The 26,262-nt window shown below is 46.3% G+C and overlaps 15 non-coding genes across 15 annotated transcripts; all 15 read left to right on the top strand.

Moving 5' to 3' along the window:
* The first annotated feature begins 815 nt into the window (after positions 1 to 815).
* Positions 816 to 889, top strand: TRNAN-GUU (transfer RNA asparagine (anticodon GUU)). Its single transcript has one exon. It is a non-coding gene; the product is annotated as a tRNA-Asn (tRNA).
* A 2,174-nt stretch (positions 890 to 3,063) lies between these two features.
* Positions 3,064 to 3,137, top strand: TRNAN-GUU (transfer RNA asparagine (anticodon GUU)). The gene has a single exon. It is a non-coding gene; the product is annotated as a tRNA-Asn (tRNA).
* Positions 3,138 to 5,696: 2,559 nt separating this feature from the next.
* TRNAW-CCA (transfer RNA tryptophan (anticodon CCA)) lies at positions 5,697 to 5,768 on the top strand. The gene has a single exon. It is a non-coding gene; the product is annotated as a tRNA-Trp (tRNA).
* Positions 5,769 to 7,558: 1,790 nt separating this feature from the next.
* TRNAN-GUU (transfer RNA asparagine (anticodon GUU)) lies at positions 7,559 to 7,632 on the top strand. The gene has a single exon. It is a non-coding gene; the product is annotated as a tRNA-Asn (tRNA).
* A 313-nt stretch (positions 7,633 to 7,945) lies between these two features.
* Positions 7,946 to 8,017, top strand: TRNAW-CCA (transfer RNA tryptophan (anticodon CCA)). The gene has a single exon. It is a non-coding gene; the product is annotated as a tRNA-Trp (tRNA).
* Positions 8,018 to 10,186: 2,169 nt separating this feature from the next.
* On the top strand, positions 10,187 to 10,258 carry TRNAW-CCA (transfer RNA tryptophan (anticodon CCA)). The gene has a single exon. It is a non-coding gene; the product is annotated as a tRNA-Trp (tRNA).
* A 1,789-nt stretch (positions 10,259 to 12,047) lies between these two features.
* TRNAN-GUU (transfer RNA asparagine (anticodon GUU)) lies at positions 12,048 to 12,121 on the top strand. Its single transcript has one exon. It is a non-coding gene; the product is annotated as a tRNA-Asn (tRNA).
* A 2,177-nt stretch (positions 12,122 to 14,298) lies between these two features.
* TRNAN-GUU (transfer RNA asparagine (anticodon GUU)) lies at positions 14,299 to 14,372 on the top strand. Its single transcript has one exon. It is a non-coding gene; the product is annotated as a tRNA-Asn (tRNA).
* Positions 14,373 to 14,685: 313 nt separating this feature from the next.
* On the top strand, positions 14,686 to 14,757 carry TRNAW-CCA (transfer RNA tryptophan (anticodon CCA)). The gene has a single exon. It is a non-coding gene; the product is annotated as a tRNA-Trp (tRNA).
* Positions 14,758 to 16,546: 1,789 nt separating this feature from the next.
* On the top strand, positions 16,547 to 16,620 carry TRNAN-GUU (transfer RNA asparagine (anticodon GUU)). The gene has a single exon. It is a non-coding gene; the product is annotated as a tRNA-Asn (tRNA).
* Positions 16,621 to 19,162: 2,542 nt separating this feature from the next.
* On the top strand, positions 19,163 to 19,234 carry TRNAW-CCA (transfer RNA tryptophan (anticodon CCA)). Its single transcript has one exon. It is a non-coding gene; the product is annotated as a tRNA-Trp (tRNA).
* A 1,790-nt stretch (positions 19,235 to 21,024) lies between these two features.
* Positions 21,025 to 21,098, top strand: TRNAN-GUU (transfer RNA asparagine (anticodon GUU)). Its single transcript has one exon. It is a non-coding gene; the product is annotated as a tRNA-Asn (tRNA).
* A 313-nt stretch (positions 21,099 to 21,411) lies between these two features.
* Positions 21,412 to 21,483, top strand: TRNAW-CCA (transfer RNA tryptophan (anticodon CCA)). Its single transcript has one exon. It is a non-coding gene; the product is annotated as a tRNA-Trp (tRNA).
* A 2,176-nt stretch (positions 21,484 to 23,659) lies between these two features.
* TRNAW-CCA (transfer RNA tryptophan (anticodon CCA)) lies at positions 23,660 to 23,731 on the top strand. The gene has a single exon. It is a non-coding gene; the product is annotated as a tRNA-Trp (tRNA).
* A 2,156-nt stretch (positions 23,732 to 25,887) lies between these two features.
* On the top strand, positions 25,888 to 25,959 carry TRNAW-CCA (transfer RNA tryptophan (anticodon CCA)). The gene has a single exon. It is a non-coding gene; the product is annotated as a tRNA-Trp (tRNA).
* Positions 25,960 to 26,262: the final 303 nt, after the last annotated feature.

Here is a 26,262-nt window from a genome sequence, read left to right as displayed (position 1 = left end):
CCTGTTGCGCACAGCATCTAGATCCAAAAATTGCTTACTCTACCCCAGAAATTAGAATTCACCCAGTCAAACAGAGGGATCTATAAAGAGCATGGCAAGTAGTTAACATAAGCTACTTCCCCCAAGTTCTCTTGGTGCACTCTGCTGCCCTCTTTTAACAGAAGAATGCAACTGCAGGTCTTGCTTCTCAGCAAGGTACCTACATATAGAAACCTTGGTGCACTCTTGCTAAATCTGCTGGAATGTGTCTTCTATTGTGCCCAAGGTGGTTGTGTATTTGGGGACTCAGGGAAGCAAGGGAGCAGTCTAATGCACTGCAGTGCTACGAGAGGCATGCCTTTTTCAGAAAAAAGTTCAGGTTTTCTGCAAATCAGAAAAAAATAGCAATGCAATCAGGCCAAAGGCAGAACACACATGCCAGTGAGTCTCTGTGGCGCAATTGGTTAGCGCGTTCGGCTGTTAACCGAAAAGACGCTGCTGTTTTGGGCACAAAGACACAGAGTGTTCCACTCAGTAAACCTGAGTCATTTCTCCCGTGTTCTCTGGGTTCAGCCTACTGTCCCCTTTTAACACAAGTGCGCAACTGTGGCTTTCTCCTCATAGCAAGTTATGCCTACACAGAGGGCATTTGGTGCACTGTTGATGGGCTCTGTCCTCTACTAAATCCCCTGTGTTTGTGGATTACGGGAGGTAGGGAAGTGCTTGATACCCTGATTTGCTGTGGGAAATAGAGCTATTTTAGAAATATTTTCAGGTTGCCTGGGGAGCATAAGCAAACAGCACACCAATCAGGCCCCAGTGTAAGCACTGCATGAGTCTCTGTGGCGCAATCGGTTAGCGCGTTCGGCTGTTAACCGAAAGGTTGGTGGTTCAAGCCCACCCAGGGACGATGCATTTTGGCTCAAAAATTCAGCATGACCAACTATGAACTTCTGTTTACCTCTCGCAGGTCTCGTCTGCTGACGTCCAAAAAATCCAATAAACTGTAAGCAATTCTTCTCGCTTGCTTTAGTTTTTCAAAACTTGCCATTCAATTCATAAACATCAAGACTTCATGGGAAGGGTTTGGCTGCAGCGTGTACTGATGCACAGAAGGAAGCTATCCTAGCCAGTCTACTTAAAGAAGCAATGAGGCTCTGCAGGTGCATGTACGTCTCCTACCTTTATTCTGTCATCAGACACACCAGGTGGATGCCACAAGGACCTCGTGGCGCAATGGTAGCGCGTCTGACTCTAGATCAGAAGGTTGCGTGTTCAAATCACGTCGGGGTCATATTTGCTTTTCCCACTCTGAAATACAAAATTGCTCTTCAGTATCTCGTTATTTCAACCTGACTGCATCTTTGTGCTCTGGGCCTAGTTGTTCTGGCCTTTCGAATGTAAGCTTTGCAGCAGGGAAGTATCATATTGACAGACACCCATGAAGGACATGGTCAACCTTTAAAGCAGGCCAATCTCTATGTTTTACTGGATGCAGCAGAAGTATTTCCTCTTTACCATCTCTTCAAGTGGGCCTGACTGATGTGCTGTTTTGTGCACGCTACGTGGGCTTTGTAAAGCATACCTCTGCCATTTGCATGGCCTCCTAGCGCTGTCAATATTTTCGTGTAATCGCTGAATGCTGCACTGTCCTGGGAACTCTAGGTGTGACTAAAGGATATATGCTGGGGCCCCGAAAGGGGGTCGGCAGTCTAGTGGCAATGCCCATCACTTTGCAGTTTGGGTTTGTGAGTTCAGGTACCGGTCTGGTGTCGGAAACCTGTAAGCGCCCTCCCAATCAACTGTCGGTCCTGGATTGTGAGGATTTCCCCTTATACTGGTCTCAGTAGACACATTTCCATTTTACTTTTTCACTCTCGCATTGCCTATTTCTCTCTCTCTCATAGTTACATTATAGACAAGAGAGACATTGTCAGCGAGAGGGCTTCACAGCACCTTCCCCCATTTCCCTAAGTGCATTGCAAGGGGCTCTGGGAGGCGTGCACATTTGTCTGAAACACAAAGATCCACTGGCAATAAAAGGCGTAGGACCCCAGTTCGCATTTCTTAGAATTTGAGGAGGCACTCAGAGTTGTCTCGGGCGTGACTTTACCTTTCATAGGAGATGTGCTAATCCCCAAACCCTCTTCCTTTGTCCCAGTAATCTGTCCTAGGGCCTCTAGCAAGTTGTTTTCTGAAACAAAGCTTACCTGAACATCCTGTAAAATTGGTAACTTTTCAGTAGCAGTACAGTGCAGTATATAGCATTCCTGTTGCGCACAGCATCTAGATCCAAAAATTGCTTACTCTACCCCAGAAATTAGAATTCACCCAGTCAAACAGAGGGATCTATAAAGATCATGGCAAGTAGTTAACATAAGCTACTTCCCCCAAGTTCTCTTGGTGCACTCTGCTGCCCTCTTTTAACAGAAGAATGCAACTGCAGGTCTTGCTTCTCAGCAAGGTACCTACATATAGAAACCTTGGTGCACTCTTGCTAAATCTGCTGGAATGTGTCTTCTATTGTGCCCAAGGTGGTTGTGTATTTGGGGACTCAGGGAAGCAAGGGAGCAGTCTAATGCACTGCAGTGCTAAGAGAGGCATGCCTTTTTCAGAAAAAAGTTCAGGTTTTCTGCCAATCAGAAATAAATAGCAATGCAATCAGGCCAAAGGCAGAACACACATTCCAGTGAGTCTCTGTGGCACAATTGGTTAGCGCGTTCGGCTGTTAACCGAAAAGACGCTGCTGTTTTTGGCACAAAGACACAGAGTGTTCCACTCAGTAAACCTGAGTCATTTCTCCCGTGTTCTCTGGGTTCAGCCTACTGTCCCCATTTAACACAAGTGCGCAACTGTGGCTTTCTCCTCATAGCAAGTTATGCCTACACAGAGGACATTTGGTGCACTGTTGATGGGCTCTGTCTTCTACTAAATCCCCTGTGTTTGTGGATTAGGGGAGGTAGGGAAGTGCTTGATACCCTGATTTGCTGTGGGAAATAGAGCTATTTTAGAAATATTTTCAGGTTGCCTGGGAAGCATAAGCAAACAGCACACCAATCAGGCCCCAGTGTGGGCACTGCATGAGTCTCTGTGGCGCAATCGGTTAGCGCGTTCGGCTGTTAACCGAAAGGTTGGTGGTTCAAGCCCACCCAGGGACGATGCATTTTGGCTCAAAAAATCAGCGTGACCAACTATGAACTTCTGTTTACCTCTCGCAGGTCTCGTCTGCTGACGTCCAAAAAATCCAATAAACTGCAAGCAATTCTTCTCGCTTGCTTTAGTTTTTCAAAACTTGCCATTCAATTCATAAACATCAAGACTTCATGGGAAGGGTTTGGCTGCAGCGTGTACTGATGCACAGAAGGAAGCTATCCTAGCCAGTCTACTTAAAGAAGCAATGAGGCTCTCCAGGTGCATGTACGTCTCCTACCTTTATTCTGTCATCAGACACACCAGGTGGATTGCCACAAGGAGCTCGTGGCGCAATGGTAGCGCGTCTGACTCCAGATCAAAAGGTTGTGTGTTCAAATCACGTCGGGGTCATACTTCCTTTTCCCACTCTGAAATACAAAATTGCTCTTCAGTATCTCGTTATTTCAACCTGACTGCATCTTTGTGCTCTGGGCCTAGTTGTTCTGGCGTTTCGAATGTAAGCTTTGCAGCAGGGAAGTTTCATATTGACTGACACCCATGAAGGACATGGTCAACCTTTAAAGCAGGCCAATCTCTATGTTTTACTGGATGCAGCAGAAGTATTTCCTCTTTACCATCTCTTCAAGTGGGCCTGACTGATGTGCTGTTTTGTGCACGCTACGTGGGCTTTGTAAAGCATACCTCTGTCATTTGCATGGCCTCCTAGCGCTGTCAATATTTTCGTGTAATCGCTGAATGCTGCACTGTCCTGGGAACTCTAGGTGTGACTAAAGGATATATGTTGGGGCCCCGAAAGGGGGTCGGCAGTCTAGTGGCAATGGGCATCACTTTGCAGTTTGGGTTTGTGAGTTCAGGTACCGGTCTGGTGTCGGAAACCTGTAAGCGCCCTCCCAATCAACTGTCGGTCCTGGATTGTGAGGATTTCCCCTTATACTGGTCTCAGTAGACACATTTCCATTTTACTTTTTCACTCTCGCATTGCCTATTTCTCTCTCTCTCATAGATACATTATAGACAAGAGAGACATTGTCAGCGAGAGGGCTTCACAGCACCTTCCCCCCTTTCCCTAAGTGCATTGCAAGGGGCTCTGGGAGGCGTGCACATTTGTCTGAAACACAAAGATCCCCTAGCAATAAAAAGCGTAGGTCCCTAGTTTGCATTTCTTAGAATTTGAGGTGACACTCAGAGTTGTCTCGGGCGTGACTGTACCTTTCATAGGAGATGTGCTAATCCCCAAACCCTCTTCCTTTGTCCCAGTAATCTGTCTTAGTGCCTCTAGCAAGTTGTTTTCTGAAACAAAGCTTACCTGAACATCCTGTAAAATTGATAACTTTTCAGTAGCAGTAAAGTGCAGTATATAGCATTCCTGTTGCGCACAGCATCTAGATCCAAAAATTGCTTACTCTACCCCAGAAATTAGAATTCACCCAGTCAAACAGAGGGATCTATAAAGAGCATGGCAAGTAGTTAACATAAGCTACTTCCCCCAAGTTCTCTTGGTGCACTATGCTGCCCTCTTTTAACAGAAGAATGCAACTGCAGGTCTTGCTTCTCAGCAAGGTACCTACATATAGAATCCTTGGTGCACTCTTGCTAAATCTGCTGGAATGTGTCTTCTATTGTGCCCAAGGTGGTTGTGTATTTGGGGACTCAGGGAAGCAAGGGAGCAGTCTAATGCACTGCAGTGCTAAGAGAGGCATGCCTTTTTAGAAAAAAGTTCAGGTTTTCTGCCAATCAGAAAAAAATAGCAATGTAATCAGGCCAAAGGCAGAACACACATGCCAGTGAGTCTCTGTGGCGCAATTGGTTAGCGCGTTCGGCTGTTAACCGAAAAGACGCTGCTGTTTTGGGCACAAAGACACAGAGTGTACCACTTAGTAAACCTGAGTCATTTCTCCCGTGTTCTCTGGGTTCAGCCTACTGTCCCCTTTTAACACAAGTGCGCAACTGTGGCTTTCTCCTCATAGCAAGTTATGCCTACACAGAGGGCATTTGGTGCACTGTTGATGGGCTCTGTCCTCTACTAAATCCCCTGTGTTTGTGTATTAGGGGAGGTAGGGAAGTGCTTGATACCCTGATTTGCTGTGGGAAATAGAGCTATTTTAGAAATATTTTCAGGTTGCCTGGGAAGCATAAGCAAACAGCACACCAATCAGGCCCCAATGTAAGCACTGCATGAGTCTCTATGGCGCAATCGGTTAGCGCGTTCGGCTGTTAACCAAAAGGTTGGTGGTTCAAGCCCACCGAGGGACGATGCATTTTGGGTCAAAAATTCAGCGTGACCAACTATGAACTTCTGTTTACCTCTCGCAGGTCTCGTCTGCTGACGTCCAAAAAATCCAATAAACTGCAAGCAATTCTTCTCGCTTGCTTTAGTTTTTCAAAACTTGCCATTCAATTCATAAACATCAAGACTTCATGGGAAGGGTTTGGCTGCAGCGTGTACTGATGCACAGAAGGAAGCTATCCTAGCCAGTCTACTTAAAGAAGCAATGAGGCTCTGCAGGTGCATGTACGTCTCCTACCTTTATTCTGTCATCAGACACACCAGGTGGACTGCCAAGGACCTCGTGGCGCAATGGTAGCGCGTCTGACTCCAGATCAGAAGATTGCGTGTTCAAATCACGTCGGGGTCATATTTGCTTTTCCCACTCTGAAATACAAAATTGCTCTTCAGTATCTCGTTATTTCAACCTGACTGCATCTTTGTGCTCTGGGCCTAGTTGTTCTGGCGTTTCGAATGTAAACTTTGCAGCAGGGAAGTGTCATATTGACAGACACCCATGAAGGACATGGTCAACCTTTAAAGCAGGCCAATCTCTATGTTTTACTGGATGCAGCAGAAGTATTTCCTCTTTACCATCTCTTCAAGTGGGCCTGACTGATGTGCTGTTTTGTGTACGCTACGTGGGCTTTGTAAAGCATACCTCTGCCATTTGCATGGCCTCCTAGCGCTGTCAATATTTTCGTGTAATCGCTGAATGCTGCACTGTCCTGGGAACTCTAGGTGTGACTAAAGGATACATGCTGGGGCCCCGAAAGGGGGTCGGCAGTCTAGTGGCAATGCCCATCACTTTGCAGTTTGGGTTTGTGAGTTCAGGTACCGGTCTGGTGTCGGAAACCTGTAAGCGCCCTCCCAATCAACTGTCGGTCCTGGATTGTGAGGATTTCCCCTTATACTGGTCTCAGTAGACACATTTCCATTTTACTTTTTCACTCTCGCATTGCCTATTTCTCTCTCTCTCATAGATACATTATAGACAAGAGAGACATTGTCAGCGAGAGGGTTGCACAGCACCTTCCCCCATTTCCCTAAGTGCATTGCATGGGGCTCTGGGAGGCGTGCACATTTGTCTGAAACACAAAGATCCACTGGCAATTAAAAGCGTAAGGCCCTGGTTCGCATTTCTTAGAATTTGAGGTGGCACTCAGAGTTGTCTCGGGCGTGACTGTACCTTTCATAGGAGATGTGCTAATCCCCAAACCCTCTTCCTTTGTCCCAGTAATCTGTCCTAGGGCCTCTAGCAAGTTGTTTTCTGAAACAAAGCTTACCTGAACATCCTGTAAAATTGGTAACTTTTCAGTAGCAGTACAGTGCATTATATAGCATTCCTGTTGCGCACAGCATCTAGATCCAAAAATTGCTTACTCTACCCCAGAAACTAGAATTCACCCAGTCAAACAGAGGGATCTATAAAGAGCATGGCAAGTAGTTAACATAAGCTACTTCCCCCAAGTTCTCTTGGTGCACTCTGCTGCCCTCTTTTAACAGAAGAATGCAACTGCAGGTCTTGCTTCTCAGCAAGGTACCTACATATAGAAACCTTGGTGCACTCTTGCTAAATCTGCTGGAATGTGTCTTCTATTGTGCCCAAGGTGGTTGTGTATTTGGGGACTCAGGGAAGCAAGGGAGCAGTCTAATGCACTGTAGTGCTAAGAGAGGCATGGCTTTTTCAGAAAAAAGTTCAGGTTTTCTGCCAATCAGAAAAAAATAGCAATGCAATCAGGTCAAAGGCAGAACACACATGCCAGTGAGTCTCTGTGGCGCAATTGGTTAGCGCGTTCGGCTGTTAACCGAAAAGACGCTGCTGTTTTTGGCACAAAGACACAAAGTGTTCCACTCAGTAAACCTGAGTCATTTCTCCCGTGTTCTCTGGGTTCATCCTACTGTCCCCTTTTAACACAAGTGCGCAACTGTGGCTTTCTCCTCATAGCAAGTTATGCCTACACAGAGGACATTTGGTGCACTGTTGATGGGCTCTGTCCTCTACTAAATCCCCTGTGTTTGTGGATTAGGGGAGGTAGGGAAGTGCTTGATACCCTGATTTGCTGTGGGAAATAGAGCTATTTTAGAAATATTTTCAGGTTGCCTGGGAAGCATAAGCAAACAGCACACCAATCAGGCCCCAGTGTAAGGACTGCATGAGTCTCTGTGGCGCAATCGGTTAGCGCGTTCGGCTGTTAACCGAAAGGTTGGTGGTTCAAGCCCACCCAGGGACGATGCATTTTGGCTCAAAAATTCAGCATGACCAACTATGAACTTCTGTTTACCTCTCGCAGGTCTCGTCTGCTGACGTCCAAAAAATCCAATAAACTGCAAGCAATTCTTCTCGCTTGCTTTAGTTTTTCAAAACTTGCCATTCAATTCATAAACATCAAGACTTCATGGGAAGGGTTTGGCTGCAGGGTGTACTGATGCACAGAAGGAAGCTATCCTAGCCAGTCTACTTAAAGAAGCAATGAGGCTCTGGAGGTGCATGTACGTCTCCTACCTTTATTCTGTCATCAGACACACCAGGTGGACTGCCACTAGGACCTCGTGGCGCAATGGTAGGGCGTCTGACTCCAGATCAGAAGGATGCGTGTTCAAATCACGTCGGGGTCATATTTGCTTTTCCCACTCTGAAATACAAAATTGCTCTTCAGTATCTCGGTATTTCAACCTGACTGCATCTTTGTGCTCTGGGCCTAGTTGTTCTGGCGTTTCGAATGTAAGCTTTGCAGCAGGGAAGTATCATATTGACAGACACCCATGAAGGACATGGTCAACCTTTAAAGCAGGCCAATATCTATGTTTTACTGGATGTAGCAGAAGTATTTCCTCTTTACCATCTCTTCAAGTGGGCCTGACTGATGTGCTGTTTTGTGCACGCTACGTGGGCTTTGTAAAGCATACCTCTGCCATTTGCATGGCCTCCTAGCGCTGTCAATATTTTCGTGTAATCGCTGAATGCTGCACTGTCCTGGGAACTCTAGGTGTGACTAAAGGATATATGCTGGGGCCCCGAAAGGGGGTTGGCAGTCTAGTGGCAATGCCCATCACTTTGCAGTTTGGGTTTTTGAGTTCAGGTACCGGTCTGGTGTTGGAAACCTGTAAGCACCCTCCCAATCAACTGTCGGTCCTGGATTGTGAGGATTTCCCCTTATACTGGTCTCAGTAGACACATTTCCATTTTACTTTTTCACTCTCGCATTGCCTATTTCTCTCTCTCTCATAGATACATTATAGATAAGAGAGCCATTGTCAGCGAGAGGGCTTCACAGCACCTTCCCCCATTTCCCTAAGTGCATTGCAAGGGGCTCTGGGAGGCGTGCACATTTGTCTGAAACACAAAGATCCACTGGCAATAACAAGCGTAGGACCCTAGTTCGCATTTCTTAGAATTTGAGGTGGCACTCAGAGTTGTCTCGGGCGTGACAGTACCTTACATAGGAGATGTGCTAATCCCCAAACCCTCTTCCTTTGTCCCACTAATCTGTCCTAGGGCCTCTAGCAAGTTGTTTTCTGAAACAAAGCTTACCTGAACATCCTGTAAAATTGGTAACTTTTCAGTAGCAGTACAGTGCAGTATATAGCATTCCTGTTGCGCACAGCATCTAGATCCAAAAATTGCTTATTCTACCCCAGAAATTAGAATTCACCCAGTCAAACAGAGGGATCTATAAAGAGCATGGCAAGTAGTTAACATAAGCTACTTCCCCCAAGTTCTCTTGGTGCACTCTGCTGCCCTCTTTTAACAGAAGAATGCAACTGCAGGTCTTGCTTCTCAGCAAGGTACCTACATATAGAAACCTTGGTGCACTCTTGCTAAATCTGCTGGAATGTGTCTTCTATTGTGCCCAAGGTGGTTGTGTATTTGGGGACTCAGGGAAGCAAGGGAGCAGTCTAATGTACTGCAGTGCTAAGAGAGGCATGCCTTTTTCAGAAAAAAGTTCAGGTTTTCTGCCAATCAGAAAAAAATAGCAATGCAATCAGGCCAAAGGCAGAACACACATGCCAGTGAGTCTCTGTGGCACAATTGGTTAGCGCGTTCGGCTGTTAACCGAAAAGACGCTGCTGTTTTTGGCACAAAGACACAGAGTGTTCCACTCAGTAAACCTGAGTCATTTCTCCCGTGTTCTCTGGGTTCAGCCTACTGTCCCCTTTTAACACAAGTGCGCAACTGTGGCTTTCTCCTCATAGCAAGTTATGCCTACACAGAGGACATTTGGTGCACTGTTGATGGGCTCTGTCCTCTACTAAATCCCCTGTGTTTGTGGATTAGGATTAGGGGAGGTAGGGAAGTGCTTGATACCCTGATTTGCTGTGGGAAATAGAGCTATTTTAGAAATATTTTCAGGTTGCCTGGGAAGCATAAGCAAACAGCACACCAATCAGGCCCCAGTGTAAGCACTGCATGAGTCTCTGTGGCGCAATCGGTTAGCGCGTTCAGGTTGGTGGTTCAAGCCCACCCAGGGACGATGCATTTTGGCTCAAAAATTCAGCATGACCAACTATGAACTTCTGTTTACCTCTCGCAGGTCTCGTCTGCTGACGTCCAAAAAATCCAATAAACTGTAAGCAATTCTTCTCGCTTGCTTTAGTTTTTCAAAACTTGCCATTCAATTCATAAACATCAAGACTTCATGGGAAGGGTTTGGCTGCAGCGTGTACTGATGCACAGAAGGAAGCTATCCTAGCCAGTCTACTTAAAGAAGCAATGAGGCTCTGCAGGTCCATGCACGTCTCCTACCTTTATTCTGTCATCAGACATACCAGGTGGATTTCCACAAGGACCTCGTGGCGCAATGGTAGCGCGTCTGACTCCAGATCAGAAGGTTGTGTGTTCAAATCACGTCGGGGTCATATTTCCTTTTCCCACTCTGAAATACAAAATTGCTCTTCAGTATCTCGTTAATTCAACCTGACTGCATCTTTGTGCTCTGGGCCTAGTTGTTCTGGCGTTTCGAATGTAAACTTTGCACCAGGGAAGTATCATATTGACAGACACCCATGAAGGACATGGTCAAGCTTTAAAGCAGGCCAATCTCTATGTTTTACTGGATGCAGCAGAAGTATTTCCTCTTTACCATCTCTTCAAGTGGGCCTGACTGATGTGCTGTTTTGTGCACGCTACGTGGGCTTTGTAAAGCATACCTTTGCCATTTGCATGGCCTCCTAGCGCTGTCAATATTTTCGTGTAATCGCTGAATGCTGCACTGTCCTGGGAACTCTAGGTGTGACTAAAGGATATATGCTGGGGCCCCGAAAGGGGGTCGGCAGTCTAGTGGCAATGCCCATCACTTTTCAGTTTGGGTTTGTGAGTTCAGGTACCGGTCTGGTGTCGGAAACCTGTAAGCGCCCTCCCAATCAACTGTCGGTCCTGGATTGTGAGGATTTCCCCTTATACTGGTCTCAGTAGACACATTTCCATTTTACTTTTTCACTCTCGCATTGCCTATTTCTCTCTCTCCCATAGATACATTATAGACAAGAGAGACATTGTCAGCGAGAGGGCTTCACAGCACCTTCCCCCATTTCCCTAAGTGCATTGCAAGGGGCTCTGGGAGGCGTGCACATTTGTCTGAAACACAAAGATCCACTGGCAATAAAAAGCGTAGGTCCCTAGTTTGCATTTCTTAGAATTTGAGGTGACACTCAGAGTTGTCTCGGGCGTGACTGTACCTTTCATAGGAGATGTGCTAATCCCCAAACCCTCTTCCTTTGTCCCAGTAATCTGTCTTAGTGCCTCTAGCAAGTTGTTTTCTGAAACAAAGCTTACCTGAACATCCTGTAAAATTGGTAACTTTTCAGTAGCAGTACAGTGCAGTATATAGCATTCCTGTTGCGCACAGCATCTAGATCCAAAAATTGCTTACTCTACCCCAGAAATTAAATTCACCCAGTCAAACAGAGGGATCTATAAAGAGCATGGCAAGTAGTTAACATAAGCTACTTCCCCCAAGTTCTCTTGGTGCACTCTGCTGCCCTCTTTTAACAGAAGAATGCAACTGCAGGTCTTGCTTCTCAGCAAGGTACCTACATATAGAAACCTTGGTGCACTCTTGCTAAATCTGCTGGAATGTGTCTTCTATTGTGCCCAAGGTGGTTGTGTATTTGGGGACTCAGGGAAGCAAGGGAGCAGTCTAATGCACTGCAGTGCTACGAGAGGCATGCCTTTTTCAGAAAAAAGTTCAGGTTTTCTGCCAATCAGAAAAAAATAGCAATGCAATCAGGCCAAAGGCAGAACACACATGCCAGTGAGTCTCTGTGGCGCAATTGGTTAGCGCGTTCGGCTGTTAACCGAAAAGACGCTGCTGTTTTGGGCACAAAGACACAGAGTGTTCCACTCAGTAAACCTGAGTCATTTCTCCCGTGTTCTCTGGGTTCAGCCTACTGTCCCCTTTTAACACAAGTGCGCAACTGTGGCTTTCTCCTCATAGCAAGTTATGCCTACACAGAGGGCATTTGGTGCACTGTTGATGGGCTCTGTCCTCTACTAAATCCCCTGTGTTTGTGGATTACGGGAGGTAGGGAAGTACTTCATACCCTGATTTGCTGTGGGAAATAGAGCTATTTTAGAAATATTTTCAGGTTGCCTGGGGAGCATAAGCAAACAGCACACCAATCAGGCCCCAGTGTAAGCACTGCATGAGTCTCTGTGGCGCAATCGGTTAGCACGTTCGGCTGTTAACCGAAAGGTTGGTGGTTCAAGCCCACCCAGGGACGATGCATTTTGGCTCAAAAATTCAGCATGACCAACTATGAACTTCTGTTTACCTCTCGCAGGTCTCGTCTGCTGACGTCCAAAAAATCCAATAAACTGCAAGCAATTCTTCTCTCTTGCTTTAGTTTTTCAAAACTTGCCATTCAATTCATAAACATCAAGACTTCATGGGAAGGGTTTGGCTGCAGCGTGTACTGATGCACAGAAGGAAGCTATCCTAGCCAGTCTACTTAAAGAAGCAATGAGGCTCTGCAGGTGCATGTACGTCTCCTACCTTTATTCTGTCATCAGACACACCAGGTGGATTGCCACAAGGACCTCGTGGCGCAATGGTAGCGCGTCTGACTCTAGATCAGAAGGTTGCGTGTTCAAATCACGTCGGGGTCATATTTGCTTTTCCCACTCTGAAATACAAAATTGCTCTTCAGTATCTCGTTATTTCAACCTGACTGCATCTTTGTGCTCTGGGCCTAGTTGTTCTGGCGTTTCGAATGTAAGCTTTGCAGCAGGGAAGTATCATATTGACAGACACCCATGAAGGACATGGTCAACCTTTAAAGCAGGCCAATCTCTATGTTTTACTGGATGCAGCAGAAGTATTTCCTCTTTACCATCTCTTCAAGTGGGCCTGACTGATGTGCTGTTTTGTGCACGCTACGTGGGCTTTGTAAAGCATACCTCTGCCATTTGCATGGCCTCCTAGCGCTGTCAATATTTTCGTGTAATCGCTGAATGCTGCACTGTCCTGGGAACTCTAGGTGTGACTAAAGGATATATGCTGGGGCCCCGAAAGGGGGTCGGCAGTCTAGTGGCAATGCCCATCACTTTGCAGTTTGGGTTTGTGAGTTCAGGTACCGGTCTGGTGTCGGAAACCTGTAAGCGCCCTCCCAATCAACTGTCGGTCCTGGATTGTGAGGATTTCCCCTTATACTGGTCTCAGTAGTCACATTTCCATTTTACTTTTTCACTCTCGCATTGCCTATTTCTCTCTCTCTCATAGTTACATTATAGACAAGAGAGACATTGTCAGCGAGAGGGCTTCACAGCACCTTCCCCCCTTTCCCTAAGTGCATAGCAAGGGGCTCTGGGAGGCGTGCACATTTGTCTGAACCACAAAGATCCACTGGCAATAAAAAGCGTAGGTCCCTAGTTTGCATTTCTTAGAATTTGAGGTGACACTCAGAGTTGTCTTGGGCGTGACTGTACCTTTCATAGGAGATGTGCTAATCCCCAAACCCTCTTCCTTTGTCCCAGTAATCTGTCCTAGGGCCTCTAGCAAGTTGTTTTCTGAAACAAAGCTTACCTGAACATCCTGTAAAATTGGTAACTTTTCAGTAGCAGTACAGTGCAGTATATAGCATTCCTGTTGCGCACAGCAACTAGATCCAAAAATTGCTTACTCTACCCCAGAAATTAGAATTCACCCAGTCAAACAGAGGGATCTATAAAGAGCATGGCAAGTAGTTAACATAAGCTACTTCCCCCAAGTTCTCTTGGTGCACTCTGCTGCCCTCTTTTAACAGAAGAATGCAACTGCAGGTCTTGCTTCTCAGCAAGGTACCTACATATAGAATCCTTGGTGCACTCTTGCTAAATCTGCTGGAATGTGTCTTCTATTGTGCCCAGGGTGGTTGTGTATTTGGGGGCTCAGGGAAGCAAGGGAGCAGTCTAATGCACTGCAGTGCTAAGAGAGGCATGCCTTTTTCAGAAAAAAGTTCAGGTTTTCTGCCAATCAGAAGAAAATAGCAATGCAATCAGGCCAAAGGCAGAACACACATGCCAGTGAGTCTCTGTGGTGCAATTGGTTAGCGCGTTCGGCTGTTAACCGAAAAGAGGCTGCTGTTTTTGGCACAAAGACACAGAGTGTTCCACTCAGTAAACCTGAGTCATTTCTCCCGTGTTCTCTGGGTTCAGCCTACTGTCCCCTTTTAACACAAGTGCGCAACTGTGGCTTTATCCTCATAGCAAGTTATGCCTACACAGAGGACATTTGGTGCACTGTTGATGGGCTCTGTCCTCTACTAAATCCCCTGTGTGTGTGTGGATTAGGGGAGGTAGGGAAGTGCTTGATACCCTGATTTGCTGTGGGAAAAAGAGCTATTTTAGAAATATTTTCAGGTTGCCTGGGAAGCATAAGCAAACAGCACACCAATCAGGCCCCTGTGTAAGAACTGCATGAGTCTCTGTGGCGCAATCGGTTAGCGCGTTCGGCTGTTAACCGAAAGGTTGGTGGTTCAAGCCCACCCAGGGACGGTGCATTTTGGCTCAAAAATTCAGCGTGACCAACTATGGACTTCTGTTTACCTCTCGCAGGTCTCGTCTGCTGACGTCCAAAAATACCAATAAACTGCAAGCAATTCTTCTCGCTTGCTTTAGTTTTTCAAAACTTGCCATTCAATTCATAAACATCAAGACTTCATGGGAAGGGTTTGGCTGCAGCGTGTACGGATGCAGAGAAGGAAGCTATCCTAGCCAGTCTACCTAAAGAAGCAATGAGGCTCTGCAGGTGCATGTACGTCTCCTACCTTTATTCTGTCATCAGACACACCAGGTGAACTGCCGCAAGGACCTCGTGGCGCAATGGTAGCGCGTCTGACTCCAGATCAGAAGGTTGCGTGTTCAAATCACGTCGGGGTCATATTTGCTTTTCCCACTCTGAAATACAAAATTGCTCTTCAGTATCTCGTTATTTCAACCTGACTGCATCTTTGTGCTCTGGGCCTAGTTGTTCTGGCGTTTCGAATGTAAACTTTGCAGCAGGGAAGTATCATATTGACAGACACCCATGAAGGACATGGTCAAGCTTTAAAGCAGGCCAATCTCTATGTTTTACTGGATGCAGCAGAAGTATTTCCTCTTTACCATCTCTTCAAGTGGGCCTGACTGATGTGCTGTTTTGTGCACGCTACGTGGGCTTTGTAAAGCATACCTCTGCCATTTGCATGGCCTCCTAGCGCTGTCAATATTTTCGTGTAATCGCTGAATGCTGCACTGTCCTGGGAACTCTAGGTGTGACTAAAGGATATATGTTGGGGCCCCGAAAGGGGGTCGGCAGTCTAGTGGCAATGGGCATCACTTTGTAGTTTGGGTTTGTGAGTTCAGGTACCGGTCTGGTGTCAGAAAACTGTAAGCGCCCTCCCAATCAACTGTCGGTCCTGGATTGTGAGGATTTCCCCTTATACTGGTCTCAGTAGACACATTTCCATTTTACTTTTTCACTCTCGCATTGCCTATTTCTCTCTCTCTCATAGATACATTATAGACAAGAGAGACATTGTCAGCGAGAGGGCTTCACAGCACCTTCCCCCATTTCCCTAAGTGCATTGCAAGGGGCTCTGGGAGGCGTGCACATTTGTCTGAAACACAAAGATCCACTGGCAATAAAAGGCGTAGGACCCCAGTTCGCATTTCTTAGAATTTGAGGAGGCACTCAGAGTTGTCTCGGGCGTGACTGTACCTTTCATAGGAGATGTGCTAATCCCCAAACCCTCTTCCTTTGTCCCAGTAATCTGTCCTAGGGCCTCTAGCAAGTTGTTTTCTGAAACAAAGCTTACCTGAACATCCTGTAAAATTGGTAACTTTTCAGTAGCAGTACAGTGCAGTATATAGCATTCCTGTTGCGCACAGCATCTAGATCCAAAAATTGCTTACTCTACCCCAGAAATTAGAATTCACCCAGTCAAACAGAGGGATCTATAAAGATCATGGCAAGTAGTTAACATAAGCTACTTCCCCCAAGTTCTCTTGGTGCACTCTGCTGCCCTCTTTTAACAGAAGAATGCAACTGCAGGTCTTGCTTCTCAGCAAGGTACCTACATATAGAAACCTTGGTGCACTCTTGCTAAATCTGCTGGAATGTGTCTTCTACTGTGCCCAAGGTGGTTGTGTATTTGGGGACTCAGGGAAGCAAGGGAGCAGTCTAATGCACTGCAGTGCTAAGAGAGGCATGCCTTTTTCAGAAAAAAGTTCAGGTTTTCTGCCAATCAGAAAAAAATAGCAATGCAATCAGGCCAAAGGCAGAACACACATGCCAGTGAGTCTCTGTGGCGCAATTGGTTAGCGCGTTCGGCTGTTAACCGAAAAGACGCTGCTGTTTTGGGCACAAAGACACAGAGTGTTCCACTCAGTAAACCTGAGTCATTTCTCCCGTGTTCTCTGGGTTCAGCCTACTGTCCCCTTTTAACACAAGTGCGCAACTGTGGCTTTCTCCTCATAGCAAGTTATGCCTACACAGAGGGCTTTGGTGCACTGTTGATGGGCTCTGTCCTCTACTAAATCCCCTGTGTTTGTGGATTAGGGGAGGTAGGGAAGTGCTTGATACCCTGATTTGCTGTTGGAAATAGAGCTATTTTAGAAATATTTTCAGGTTGCCTGGGAAGCATAAGCAAACAGCACACCAATCAGGCCCCAGTGTAAGCACTGCATGAGTCTCTGTGGCGCAATCGGTTAGCGCGTTCGGCTGTTAACCGAAAGGTTGGTGGTTCAAGCCCACCCAGGGACGATGCATTTTGGCTCAAAAATTCAGCATGACCAACTATGAACTTCTGTTTACCTCTCGCAGGTCTCGTCTGCTGACGTCCAAAAAATCCAATAAACTGCAAGCAATTCTTCTCGCTTGCTTTAGTTTTTCAAAACTTGCCATTCAATTCATAAACATCAAGACTTCATGGGAAGGGTTTGGCTTCAGCGTGTACTGATGCACAGAAGGAAGCTATCCTAGCCAGTCTACTTAAAGAAGCAATGAGGCTCTGCAGGTGCATGTACGTCTCCTACCTTTATTCTGTCATCAGACACACCAGGTGAACTGCCGCAAGGACCTCGTGGCGCAATGGTAGCGCGTCTGACTCCAGATCAGAAGCGTCGGGGGCATATTTGCTTTTCCCACTCTGAAATATAAAATTGCTCTTCAGTATCTCGTTATTTCAACCTGACTGCATCTTTGTGCTCTGAGCCTAGTTGTTCTGGCATTTCGAATGTAAGCTTTGCAGCAGGGAAGTATCATATTGACAGACACCCATGAAGGACATGGTCAACCTTTAAAGCAGGCCAATCTCTATGTTTTACTGGATGCAGCAGAAGTATTTCCTCTTTACCATCTCTTCAAGTGGGCCTGACTGATGTGCTGTTTTGTGCACGCTACGTGGGCTTTGTAAAGCATACCTTTGCCATTTGCATGGCCTCCTAGCGCTGTCAATATTTTCGTGTAATCGCTGAATGCTGCACTGTCCTGGGAACTCTAGGTGTGACTAAAGGATATATGCTGGGGCCCCGAAAGGGGGTCGGCAGTCTAGTGGCAATGCCCATCACTTTGCAGTTTGGGTTTGTGAGTTCAGGTACCGGTCTGGTGTCGGAAACCTGTAAGCGCCCTCCCAATCAACTGTCGGTCCTGGATTGTGAGGATTTCCCCTTATACTGGTCTCAGTAGACACATTTCCATTTTACTTTTTCACTCTCGCATTGCATATTTCTCTCTCTCTCATAGATACATTATAGACAAGAGAGACATTGTCAGCGAGAGGGCTTCACAGCACCTTCCCCCATTTCCCTAAGTGCATTGCAAGGGGCTCTGGGAGGCGTGCACATTTGTCTGAAACACAAAGATCCACTGGCAATAAAAAGCGTAGGTCCCTAGTTTGCATTTCTTAAAATTTGAAGTGACACTCAGAGTTGTCTCGGGCGTGACTGTACCTTTCATAGGAGATGTGCTAATCCCCAAACCCTCTTCCTTTGTCCCAGTAATCTGTCTTAGTGCCTCTAGCAAGTTGTTTTCTGAAACAAAGCTTACCTGAACATCCTGTAAAATTGGTAACTTTTCAGTAGCAGTAAAGTGCAGTATATAGCATTCCTGTTGCGCACAGCATCTAGATCCAAAAATTGCTTACTCTACCCCAGAAATTAGAATTCACCCAGTCAAACAGAGGGATCTATAAAGAGCATGGCAAGTAGTTAACATAAGCTACTTCCCCCAAGTTCTCTTGGTGCACTATGCTGCCCTCTTTTAACAGAAGAATGCAACTGCAGGTCTTGCTTCTCAGCAAGGTACCTACATATAGAATCCTTGGTGCACTCTTGCTAAATCTGCTGGAATGTGTCTTCTATTGTGCCCAAGGTGGTTGTGTATTTGGGGACTCAGGGAAGCAAGGGAGCAGTCTAATGCACTGCAGTGCTAAGAGAGGCATGCCTTTTTAGAAAAAAGTTCAGGTTTTCTGCCAATCAGAAAAAAATAGCAATGTAATCAGGCCAAAGGCAGAACACACATGCCAGTGAGTCTCTGTGGCGCAATTGGTTAGCGCGTTCGGCTGTTAACCGAAAAGACGCTGCTGTTTTGGGCACAAAGACACAGAGTGTTCCACTTAGTAAACCTGAGTCATTTCTCCCGTGTTCTCTGGGTTCAGCCTACTGTCCCCTTTTAACACAAGTGCGCAACTGTGGCTTTCTCCTCATAGCAAGTTATGCCTACACAGAGGGCATTTGGTGCACTGTTGATGGGCTCTGTCCTCTATTAAATCCCCTGTGTTTGTGTATTAGGGGAGGTAGGGAAGTGCTTGATACCCTGATTTTCTGTGGGAAATAGAGCTATTTTAGAAATATTTTCAGGTTGCCTGGGAAGCATAAGCAAACAGCACACCAATCAGGCCCCAATGTAAGCACTGCATGAGTCTCTATGGCGCAATCGGTTAGCGCGTTCGGCTGTTAACCAAAAGGTTGGTGGTTCAAGCCCACCGAGGGACGATGCATTTTGGGTCAAAAATTCAGCGTGACCAACTATGAACTTCTGTTTACCTCTCGCAGGTCTCGTCTGCTGACGTCCAAAAAATCCAATAAACTGCAAGCAATTCTTCTCGCTTGCTTTAGTTTTTCAAAACTTGCCATTCAATTCATAAACTTCAAGACTTCATGGGAAGGGTTTGGCTGCAGCGTGTACTGATGCACAGAAGGAAGCTATCCTAGCCAGTCTACTTAAAGAAGCAATGAGGCTCTGCAGGTGCATGTACGTCTCCTACCTTTATTCTGTCATCAGACACACCAGGTGGACTGCCAAGGACCTCGTGGCGCAATGGTAGCGCGTCTGACTCCAGATCAGAAGGTTGCGTGTTCAAATCACGTCGGGGTCATATTTGCTTTTCCCACTCTGAAATACAAAATTGCTCTTCAGTATCTCGTTATTTCAACCTGACTGCATCTTTGTGCTCTGGGCCTAGTTGTTCTGGCGTTTCGAATGTAAACTTTGCAGCAGGGAAGTATCATATTGACAGACACCCATGAAGGACATGGTCAACCTTTAAAGCAGGCCAATCTCTATGTTTTACTGGATGCAGCAGAAGTATTTCCTCTTTACCATCTCTTCAAGTGGGCCTGACTGATGTGCTGTTTTGTGTACGCTACGTGGGCTTTGTAAAGCATACCTCTGCCATTTGCATGGCCTCCTAGCGCTGTCAATATTTTCGTGTAATCGCTGAATGCTGCACTGTCCTGGGAACTCTAGGTGTGACTAAAGGATACATGCTGGGGCCCCGAAAGGGGGTCGGCAGTCTAGTGGCAATGCCCATCACTTTGCAGTTTGGGTTTGTGAGTTCAGGTACCGGTCTGGTGTCGGAAACCTGTAAGCGCCCTCCCAATCAACTGTCGGTCCTGGATTGTGAGGATTTCCCCTTATACTGGTCTCAGTAGACACATTTCCATTTTACTTTTTCACTCTCGCATTGCCTATTTCTCTCTCTCTCATAGATACATTATAGACAAGAGAGACATTGTCAGCGAGAGGGTTGCACAGCACCTTCCCCCATTTCCCTAAGTGCATTGCATGGGGCTCTGGGAGGCGTGCACATTTGTCTGAAACACAAAGATCCACTGGCAATTAAAAGCGTAAGGCCCTGGTTCGCATTTCTTAGAATTTGAGGTGGCACTCAGAGTTGTCTCGGGCGTGACTGTACCTTTCATAGGAGATGTGCTAATCCCCAAACCCTCTTCCTTTGTCCCAGTAATCTGTCCTAGGGCCTCTAGCAAGTTGTTTTCTGAAACAAAGCTTACCTGAACATCCTGTAAAATTGGTAACTTTTCAGTAGCAGTACAGTGCATTATATAGCATTCCTGTTGCGCACAGCATCTAGATCCAAAAATTGCTTACTCTACCCCAGAAACTAGAATTCACCCAGTCAAACAGAGGGATCTATAAAGAGCATGGCAAGTAGTTAACATAAGCTACTTCCCCCAAGTTCTCTTGGTGCACTCTGCTGCCCTCTTTTAACAGAAGAATGCAACTGCAGGTCTTGCTTCTCAGCAAGGTACCTACATATAGAAACCTTGGTGCACTCTTGCTAAATCTGCTGGAATGTGTCTTCTATTGTGCCCAAGGTGGTTGTGTATTTGGGGACTCAGGGAAGCAAGGGAGCAGTCTAATGCACTGTAGTGCTAAGAGAGGCATGGCTTTTTCAGAAAAAAGTTCAGGTTTTCTGCCAATCAGAAAAAAATAGCAATGCAATCAGGCCAAAGGCAGAACACACATGCCAGTGAGTCTCTGTGGCGCAATTGGTTAGCGCGTTCGGCTGTTAACCGAAAAGACGCTGCTGTTTTTGGCACAAAGACACAAAGTGTTCCACTCAGTAAACCTGAGTCATTTCTCCCGTGTTCTCTGGGTTCATCCTACTGTCCCCTTTTAACACAAGTGCGCAACTGTGGCTTTCTCCTCATAGCAAGTTATGCCTACACAGAGGACATTTGGTGCACTGTTGATGGGCTCTGTCCTCTACTAAATCCCCTGTGTTTGTGGATTAGGGGAGGTAGGGAAGTGCTTGATACCCTGATTTGCTGTGGGAAATAGAGCTATTTTAGAAATATTTTCAGGTTGCCTGGGAAGCATAAGCAAACAGCACACCAATCAGGCCCCAGTGTAAGGACTGCATGAGTCTCTGTGGCGCAATCGGTTAGCGCGTTCGGCTGTTAACCGAAAGGTTGGTGGTTCAAGCCCACCCAGGGACGATGCATTTTGGCTCAAAAATTCAGCATGACCAACTATGAACTTCTGTTTACCTCTCGCAGGTCTCGTCTGCTGACGTCCAAAAAATCCAATAAACTGCAAGCAATTCTTCTCGCTTGCTTTAGTTTTTCAAAACTTGCCATTCAATTCATAAACATCAAGACTTCATGGGAAGGGTTTGGCTGCAGCGTGTACTGATGCACAGAAGGAAGCTATCCTAGCCAGTCTACCTAAAGAGGCAATGAGGCTCTGCAGGTGCATGTACGTCTCCTACCTTTATTCTGTCATCAGACACACCAGGTGGATTGCCACAAGGACCTCGTGGCGCAATGGTAGCGCGTCTGACTCCAGATCAGAAGGTTGTGTGTTCAAATCACGTCGGGGTCATACTTCCTTTTCCCACTCTGAAATACAAAATTGCTCTTCAGTATCTCGTTATTTCAACCTGACTGCATCTTTGTGCTCTGGGCCTAGTTGTTCTGGCGTTTCGAATGTAAACTTTGCAGCAGGGAAGTATCATATTGACAGACAACCATGAAGGACATGGTCAACCTTTAAAGCAGGCCAATCTCTATGTTTTACTGGATGCAGCAGAAGTATTTCCTCTTTACCATCTCTTCAAGTGGGCCTGACTGATGTGCTGTTTTGTGCAAGCTACGTCGGCTTTGTAAAGCATACCTCTGCCATTTGCATGGCCTCCTAGCGCTGTCAATATTTTCGTGTAATCGCTGAATGCTGCACTGTCCTGGGAACTCTAGGTGTGACTAAAGGATATATGCTGGGGCCCGAAAGGGGGTCGGCAGTCTAGTGGCAATGCCCATCACTTTGCAGTTTGGGTTTGTGAGTTCAGGTACCGGTCTGGTGTCGGAAACCTGTAAGCGCCCTCCCAATCAACTGTCGGTCCTGGATTGTGAGGATTTCCCCTTATACTGGTCTCAGTAGACACATTTCCATTTTACTTTTTCACTCTCGCATTGCCTATTTCTCTCTCTCTCATAGATACATTATAGACAAGAGAGACATTGTCAGCGAGAGGGTTGCACAGCACCTTCCCCCATTTCCCTAAGTGCATAGCATGGGGCTCTGGGAGGCGTGCACATTTGTCTGAAACACAAAGATCCACTGGCAATAAAAAGCGTAGGTCCCTAGTTTGCATTTCTTAGAATTTGAGGTGACACTCAGAGTTGTCTCGGGCGTGACTGTACCTTTCATAGGAGATGTGCTAATCCCCAAACCCTCTTCCTTTGTCCCAGTAATCTGTCTTAGTGCCTCTAGCAAGTTGTTTTCTGAAACAAAGCTTACCTGAACATCCTGTAAAATTGGTAACTTTTCAGTAGCAGTACAGTGCAGTATATAGCATTCCTGTTGCGCACAGCATCTAGATCCAAAAATTGCTTACTCTACCCCAGAAATTAGAATTCACCCAGTCAAACAGAGGGATCTATAAAGAGCATGGCAAGTAGTTAACATAAGCTACTTCCCCCAAGTTCTCTTGGTGCACTCTGCTGCCCTCTTTTAACAGAAGAATGCAACTGCAGGTCTTGCTTCTCAGCAAGGTACCTACATATAGAATCCTTGGTGCACTCTTGCTAAATCTGCTGGAATGTGTCTTCTATTGTGCCCAAGGTGGTTGTGTATTTGGGGACTCAGGGAAGCAAGGGAGCAGTCTAATGCACTGCAGTGCTAAGAGAGGCATGCCTTTTTCAGAAAAAAGTTCAGGTTTTCTGCCAATCAGAAAAAAATAGCAATGCAATCAGGCCAAAGGCAGAACACACATGCCAGTGAGTCTCTGAGGCGCAATTGGTTAGCGCGTTCGGCTGTTAACCGAAAAGACGCTGCTGTTTTTGGCACAAAGACACAGAGTGTTCCACTCAGTAAACCTGAGTCATTTCTCCCGTGTTCTCTGGGTTCAGCCTACTGTCCCCTTTTAACACAAGTGCGCAACTGTGGCTTTCTCCTCATAGCAAGTTATGCCTATACAGAGGACATTTGGTGCACTGTTGATGGGCTCTGTCCTCTACTAAATCCCCTGTGTTTGTGGATTAGGGGAGGTAGGGAAGTGCTTGATACCCTGATTTGCTGTGGGAAATAGAGCTATTTTAGAAATATTTTCAGGTTGCCTGGGAAGCATAAGCAAACAGCACACCAATCAGGCCCCTGTGTAAGAACTGCATGAGTCTCAGTGGCGCAATCGGTTAGCGCGTTCGGCTGTTAACCGAAAGGTTGGTGGTTCAAGCCCACCCAGGGATGGTACATTTTGGCTCAAAAATTCAGCGTGACCAACTATGGACTTCTGTTTACCTCTCGCAGGTCTCGTCTGCTGACGTCCAAAAAATCCAATAAACTGCAAGCAATTCTTCTCGCTTGCTTTAGTTTTTCAAAACTTGCCATTCAATTCATAAACATCAAGACTTCATGGGAAGGGTTTGGCTGGAGGGTGTACTGATGCACAGAAGGAAGCTATCCTAGCCAGTCTACTTAAAGAAGCAATGAGGCTCTGCAGGTGCATGTACGTCTCCTACCTTTATTCTGTCATCAGACACACCAGGTGGACTGCCACAAGGACCTTGTGGCGCAATGGTAGCGCGTCTGACTCCAGATCAGAAGGTTGCGTGTTCAAATCACGTCGGGGTCATATTTGCTTTTCCCACTCTGAAATACAAAATTGCTCTTCAGTATCTCGGTATTTCAACCTGACTGCATCTTTGTGCTCTGGGCCTAGTTGTTCTGGCGTTTCGAATGTAAGCTTTGCAGCAGGGAAGTATCATATTGACAGACACCCATGAAGGACATGGTCAACCTTTAAAGCAGGCCAATCTCTATGTTTTACTGGATGTAGCAGAAGTATTTCCTCTTTACCATCTCTTCAAGTGGGCCTGACTGATGTGCTGTTTTGTGCACGCTAAGTGGGCTTTGTAAAGCATACCTCTGCCATTTGCATGGCCTCCTAGCGCTGTCAATATTTTCGTGTAATCGCTGAATGCTGCACTGTCCTGGGAACTCTAGGTGTGACTAAAGGATATATGCTGGGGCCCCGAAAGGGGGTTGGCAGTCTAGTGGCAATGCCCATCACTTTGCAGTTTGGGTTTTTGAGTTCAGGTACCGGTCTGGTGTCGGAAACCTGTAAGCGCCCTCCCAATCAACTGTCGGTCCTGGATTGTGAGGATTTCCCCTTATACTGGTCTCAGTAGACACATTTCCATTTTACTTTTTCACTCTCGCATTGCCTATTTCTCTCTCTCTCATAGATACATTATAGATAAGAGAGCCATTGTCAGCGAGAGGGCTTCACAGCACCTTCCCCCATTTCCCTAAGTGCATTGCAAGGGGCTCTGGGAGGCGTGCACATTTGTCTGAAACACAAAGATCCACTGGCAATAACAAGCGTAGGACCCTAGTTCGCATTTCTTAGAATTTGAGGTGGCACTCAGAGTTGTCTCGGGCGTGACAGTACCTTACATAGGAGATGTGCTAATCCCCAAACCCTCTTCCTTTGTCCCACTAATCTGTCCTAGGGCCTCTAGCAAGTTGTTTTCTGAAACAAAGCTTACCTGAACATCCTGTAAAATTGGTAACTTTTCAGTAGCAGTATATAGCATTCCTGTTGCGCACAGCATCTAGATCCAAAAATTGCTTATTCTACCCCAGAAATTAGAATTCACCCAGTCAAACAGAGGGATCTATAAAGAGCATGGCAAGTAGTTAACATAAGCTACTTCCCCCAAGTTCTCTTGGTGCACTCTGCTGCCCTCTTTTAACAGAAGAATGCAACTGCAGGTCTTGCTTCTCAGCAAGGTACCTACATATAGAAACCTTGGTGCACTCTTGCTAAATCTGCCGGAATGTGTCTTCTATTGTGCCCAAGGTGGTTGTGTATTTGGGGACTCAGGTAAGCAAGGGAGCAGTCTAATGTACTGCAGTGCTAAGAGAGGCATGCCTTTTTCAGAAAAAAGTTCAGGTTTTCTGCCAATCAGAAAAAAATAGCAATGCAATCAGGATAAAGGCAGAAAACACATGTCAGTGAGTCTCTGTGGCGCAATTGGTTAGCGCGTTCGGCTGTTAACCGAAAAGACGCTGCTGTTTTTGGCACAAAGACACAGAGTGTTCCACTTAGTAATCCTGAGTCATTTCTCCCGTGTTCTCTGGGTTCAGCCTACTGTCCCCTTTTAACACAAGTGCGCAACTGTGGCTTTCTCCTCATAGCAAGTTATGCCTACACAGAGGACATTTGGTGCACTGTTGATGGGCTCTGTCCTCTACTAAATCCCCTGTGTTTGTGGATTAGGGGAGGTAGGGAAGTGCTTGATACCCTGATTTGCTGTGGGAAATAGAGCTATTTTAGAAATGTTTTCAGGTTGCCTGGGAAGCATAAGCAAACAGCACACCAATCAGGCCCCAGTGTAAGCACTGCATGAGTCTCTGTGGCGCAATCGGTTAGCGCGTCCTGCTGTTAACCGAAAGGTTGGTGGTTCAAGACCACCCAGGGACGATGCATTTCGGCTCAAAAATTCAGCTTGACCAACTATGAACTTCTGTTTACCTCTCGCAGGTCTCGTCTGCTGACGTCCAATAAACTGCAAGCAATTCTTCTCGCTTGCTTTAGTTTTTCAAAACTTGCCATTCAATTCATAAACATCAAGACTTCATGGGAAGGGTTTGGCTGCAGCGTGTACTGATGCACAGAAGGAAGCTATCCTAGCCAGTCTACTTAAAGAAGCAATGAGGCTCTGCAGGTGCATGTACGTCTCCTACCTTTATTCTGTCATCAGACACACCAGGTGGACTGCAAAGGACCTCGTGGCGCAATGGTAGCGCGTCTGACTCCAGATCAGAAGGTTGCGTGTTCAAATCACGTCGGGGTCATGTTTGCTTTTCCCACTCTGAAATACAAAATTGCTCTTCAGTATCTCGGTATTTCAACCTGACTGCATCTTTGTGCTCTGGGCCTAGTTGTTCTGGCGTTTCGAATGTAAGCTTTGCAGCAGGGAAGTATCATATTGACAGACACCCATGAAGGACATGGTCAACCTTTAAAGCAGGCCAATCTCTATGTTTTACTGGATGCAGCAGAAGTATTTCCTCTTTACCATCTCTTCAAGTGGTCCTGACTGATGTGCTGTTTTGTGCACGCTACGTGGGCTTTGTAAAGCATACCTCTGCCATTTG

The sequence above is a fragment of the Ambystoma mexicanum genome, chromosome 11 (genome assembly GCF_040938575.1).
Source record: "Ambystoma mexicanum isolate Mex_15411 chromosome 11, UKY_AmexF1_1, whole genome shotgun sequence".
Lineage (NCBI taxonomy): Eukaryota > Metazoa > Chordata > Amphibia > Caudata > Ambystomatidae > Ambystoma > Ambystoma mexicanum.
Note: the sequence above shows the minus strand (reverse complement) of the source record. Positions and strands in the feature narration are given on the sequence as shown.